Source organism: Montipora capricornis, chromosome 11, assembly GCF_036669925.1.
Source record: "Montipora capricornis isolate CH-2021 chromosome 11, ASM3666992v2, whole genome shotgun sequence".
Classification (NCBI taxonomy): Eukaryota; Metazoa; Cnidaria; class Anthozoa; order Scleractinia; family Acroporidae; genus Montipora; species Montipora capricornis.
Window position 1 is genome coordinate 6,013,569 of NC_090893.1, and position 5,051 is coordinate 6,018,619.

At 38.5% G+C, this 5,051-nt stretch overlaps 1 protein-coding gene across 1 annotated transcript in view; it reads right to left on the bottom strand.

The window, feature by feature from the left end:
• Positions 1-4,921: 4,921 nt before the first annotated feature.
• LOC138024087 (uncharacterized) overlaps positions 4,922-5,051 on the bottom strand; it is a 2,438-nt gene continuing 2,308 nt past the window's right edge. Inside the window, exon 3 of the mRNA XM_068871182.1 lies at positions 4,922-5,051. This exon is cut by the window's right edge and continues 185 nt beyond it. The gene's annotated coding sequence lies outside the window, so the exon portion shown is untranslated.

Genomic DNA, 5,051 nt, shown 5'->3' on the forward strand with positions numbered 1-5,051 from the left:
TCTCCTTTGAGAAAACACAAAAAGAAGTTACAGCGTTTTTCCAATAGAATTCCGTACAAAACGAGATACGCATTAATGTGTCCTTTGAGAACAAGGACCTTTAAAATCAACGTCTTCCTCTTTGGTGTTTGTTAATTTTCAAAGAGCCCGAATTAGTAAGCATTACATGGTTTCTTCATGGTTTTGATTCAAAGGTAACTGCAGAATACCTTGCCATTTTTAAGCTGCACCTCTGAAGAGGCTGGATACGCGGATACACAGTCAAAAAAACCACCTTTCCCCACTTATTGAAGTGGATACGCGGATACGCGGATACGCAGTCCAGAAGACCACCCGTTCCCTAGTAATCTTCTAAGTATATTCTGATCTAGTGTAGTTAACAGAACCGTCAAATAAAAGCTAAGATTTTAAAAGAGTGCTTAGGTCTAATGACTGAAACGAGCGCTTAGGTTTAATCAGTAAACGAGTGCTATATTCTTCACACGATCTCGTAAGAGTTAAAAAACTCTGAGTTAACCGAACCGTAAAATGAAAGGTAAAATTTTAAAAGAGTGCTTATGCCTAATCAATGAAACAAGCACTTAGGCTTAATGTCTAAACGAGTACTATGTTCTTCTCACGATTTCCTAAAAAGCGTAGTCAACCAAACAATAAAGCGCAAGCTAACATTTTCAAGAGTGCTTAGAACTAGTAATCAGTGAAACAAGCACTTAAGATTGACATTGGATGCAGATAAAAGTGCATCTTGCTACACACGGTAGAAAAAAGGAACTTAGGAGAATTTATTTAGCGATACGTAAACCCTGGAAAAGATTTGTTTTCACGACTTTTTGCGAGATGTTGCACGGGTTTACAAATTAGAGCGGTTTTCAATTGAGTGTCGAAAGTAATTAGATAATTACTTTCAGTGATTGGTGCAAAGTTCTCGCGCCATTTTTTCAACCAATCAAACGTGAAACCCAAACCAATCGTGGCTCGCACATGCACATTTTCCCGCGCTTTGTGTCGGCTACGTGTAATTACTTCGAGTTTTGATTCGTTTGCCGGATTTTCTCAGTCCTTTTTTTATTGGTCAAAGTAAAAACTTTGGTTTTGGTTTTACGACACTCATTGGAAACTCGCTCTAGGGCGAGCCTTTATATAATCAAAGAAATGGGGCAGAAACCGTTGAGTTTTTTGCACAAAATAACATTCTACGATCTCATCAGCACGAACAAGGTACATTGAGTTGTGTTAAGCGATGGACATTCTTGTGAATATTTGTATATTGATTATAAAGACAGACTTTCAACCATTAATAAAGTACTTTCCTATTGATAGCGTATGCTTTGGTTGATTTCCTTGATCACGCGCTATACAATTTTCTATTGTTTACCTTCACGATATAAATCGTCTAATGCAAGTCAGTGTACTAGATAAAAAAAGAACGAGGAATACCACATGTCCAGCTTTTTCATTTAGGTTCGGTTTTTCTTATTCTTTCACAAAATTTTTCCTTTGTGGGACGGCGGCGGGTACCCGGGTAACCGATCGTTCCGACCCAGCGTCGATCCGCCCCACGTATTATTGTGTTTAGCACTCATTTTAATGATTAAGTCTGTGCAGCTACTTTAATGAATAGGTCCAAACACTCATTTTTCTGATTAAAAATTAGGATTAGGGTTTGTTAGCTATCACATAAGGGTTGTCAGAATGCTGTGGGGCGGATCGACTCTGTGGCGGAACAAACTGTATTCTCTCATAAATATGGATGCTTATACGAGTTTTTTGAAAGGAAAGAGCTTCTTCGGCCATTAAAAAGGTATTAGTTAGGCGAAAGAGCTTTACAACTCAATACTATTCCATTACAATATTTCAAACATGCATTGTAGAAAAATAATCTTAGCAAATCGCTTTTCTCACCAAAGAAATCCATCCACGTGGTCTTGGCTTCTTGTTGTTAATTCCATGCCTTGGTTGCACTGGGCACAATTCAGAGGATCAGCAATTAAATAGCGTCTTTGAAGCCACTGGATCAAGGCCACTCGAGGACCTCTTTCAAGATCGATGAGTTCGTTTAAATTCATATTTCTTTCCCTTCGCTGTTTTTTATGTCCTACCCTTGTTAGCGTTGGATTTGATATCACTTTTTAGCATTCCCAAGAGATCACAGCCAAACCGAAAATTTCTCAAAACTGCATATATTACGAATATGTAGTTAAAGGTGCAACGAACACGCATGATTGCGTTTCAGTCACCCATAACACACCTTTGTTTTCTTTTTCCTAATTTAAATGAGACGATTCAACTTTTGATAATAATTACAATTAGAGCGCCAAATCAGAAAATTGGGCAGCTCCCTTCATTTTAAACGTTAAAACAAAACGCGGGCCTAAATAAAAAAGTTTTCAACTGACTTTCAAAATTAATTTGTTTGTAATATTTTGCCCGAAAGAAAGAAAATCGAAACTAGGGAGGTTTCGAGAAATTAAGAAAATCATTGGAACAGGATATTTATTCCGGGAACGATTTTCGAGAATTTTAGCACAACCTTATCAGTTTGCCCAAAAGGCCCGTTATTTTCGCAAACATACCAACAACCGTGCGACGTCAACCCACAATTACAACTGTTTCATTTCACAGTACAATGTGGGACCAGTTTTGTTTCCTGTTGAGTGCGTGGAACTATACTACACTGAAACCGAGTTAAGCTCCGGCCGTGTTAGGCTTCACGTGTGCGCATTTACCCTTTCACCTTCACCCACTGCCCCTCCTTGAACAGTATCATTTTATGACGTCAGAGTAATGTCGAGATTTAAAATGTGCAAAGATGGTACATGAAATATGTATCTTTAAAGTCTCATACAAATAGAGCAGTCTCGCAGATAGCCGGCGCGTTTTTGTTACTGTACCCCACGCAGTTTTCGTTGCTTTGTCAGTCTCAACGTGGCTTGGCAAACTACCCCGTAAATGTTTACGAAATTGTCAGACTACTTAGCCCGCAAGGATCAATAGCCCATGAGGCGGACCCGTGGTCCTTAAAGCGAAGGGTCTATCAGTTTTAGCAGTCATACAACTAGTCGGACAGAAAAAGCAATAATAAAGTTGGAAAATGCAAGTCAAGGAAATAATTATTTAGAAAAAAAAAAAACGAAAGAAAGCGTCACGCTTTTCGGTACTCTAGGACTATTACCACAAACATGGATTGCTATTACTCATAATCCTCTAGTAGCATAGCCTATTAAAAAGCAGGATTTGCACTAGTTGGGTGATACTATTAAGGCATAGTAAAGGGTGATCCATGGTAAATTGCCGTAAACTATTAAGTTCCTGATATCCTACCTGCTTAGGTTTTCCTCCTTTCATTTACATAACGTCGGTAAATTCCCTCAACGACGTAATACCGTTAAATTTCGAAAATAAGCACCAATATCTTTTTCGCCTTATATTTTTCAAAGGCCCTTTTTGAGATGCTTAGCTTAGGCGGGGCTTATACAGGAGGGGGGGGAGGGAAGTTTCCGTTACAAATTTAGATAAGAGGGAAATTTGCGTCTCAAAGTTGTTTGGGCTAGCTTACAGTTGAAGGTAAACTCATATATGTCAGGAATTTGCACAGCATTCAATTACTGCAACTCACCGTGAGGACGCGTACGTATTTCTAAAACTTGAAACAACCGCAAATTCCATCATAACTTTTACTTTTAGTTCAAACGTAACATCAATAACAAAGTACGGTACACCGTCCACATGAAAAAAATTACATGTACTTTTTCTATGGCTCGAAGAAATTCAAGTCAAGAATGAAGAGTTAACTAAAGGGAAATTTGAACAACAAAATAGTGTGCCGGTGTTACAGTACCGTTTAGAGTTGTTTTTTTTTTGTATTTGAGGGCAATTTCCAGGTATAAACCGGGCGGGGGGGGGGGGGGGGGGGGGGGGGGGGGCTTATACATGGATGGGCTTATAAACTAAAATTTCTTTTATTGTTAAAAAGAAGATGCCCTTAGTTTGAAAATTAGATAGATTACAAGGCTGCTCTATTCACACTTTTAAACTGACGCGCGAGAAATTTGTCGATGCGGACAGTGATAGGGTCCTTTCCCTGACGCCTGACACGTATAAACCGGGGAGGGGGGGGTGGGTAGGGGGCTTATACTTGGATGGGCTTGTAAACTGAAATTTTTTTTTATTGTTAAAACGAAGATGCCCTTACTTTGAAAATTAGATAGATTACAAGGCTGCTCTATTCACACTTTTACACACTGACGAGAGAGAAATTTGTCAATGCGGACAGTGATAGGGTCCTTTCCCTGACGCCTACCATGGAACATCCTTAATTGGGCTCCTCAATGGGTAACGAAAACAGAATACAGGAACAACACCGTTCCCTTTAAAAATTGCTTTAGAAAAAGTAGACCTTCAAATTTGTCCCACCTATTCTCTAATGCGGGGGAATCTTTTCAAATGCAAATACTTTCTAATATATTCCCCCGCATTAGCCTCCATTGCAAGCTAGTTCCAGTCCAATACCGAGAATACGAATATGGTCTATTGTTTTTGCCGTGATGAACCTTTCACTTGGTCTTGGTTGGTTTCATTTTTGCCATTATCATTTGTAGTTTGACGTTAGTAATTTGAATTTGTTGTTAAGAATTCTATTTTGCCGTGACAGTTGTGGGACACCCTACCATCGCCATGGTAACTACTCGTGATTGAAATAACCAAACATTAACAATCATTTGCGTATTTTCAGCACATGTATCAGTTACAACACAGTCACTCCGTTGGTTTTATTAAATCGGAATTAACTTTTTAACAGTAACAATTACGGATCATTAAATAAGCCTTAGTTTGTATAACAATTGCAGCGTGAAAACAGCCATTTATCATGTGTATTTTTGTGAAGTGTTAGTAATCTGTGCACAGTGTTTAATATAAAAAAAAATGGATGAAAATATTATTGTACAATACAACATTGCTTCATTGTATGCAAATACCAAATCATGAGTGTAAAAGGTCGTATCGATAGAACAGCGAAAGGAATCAATTGGCGGTTCGATTTTTCTCACTTC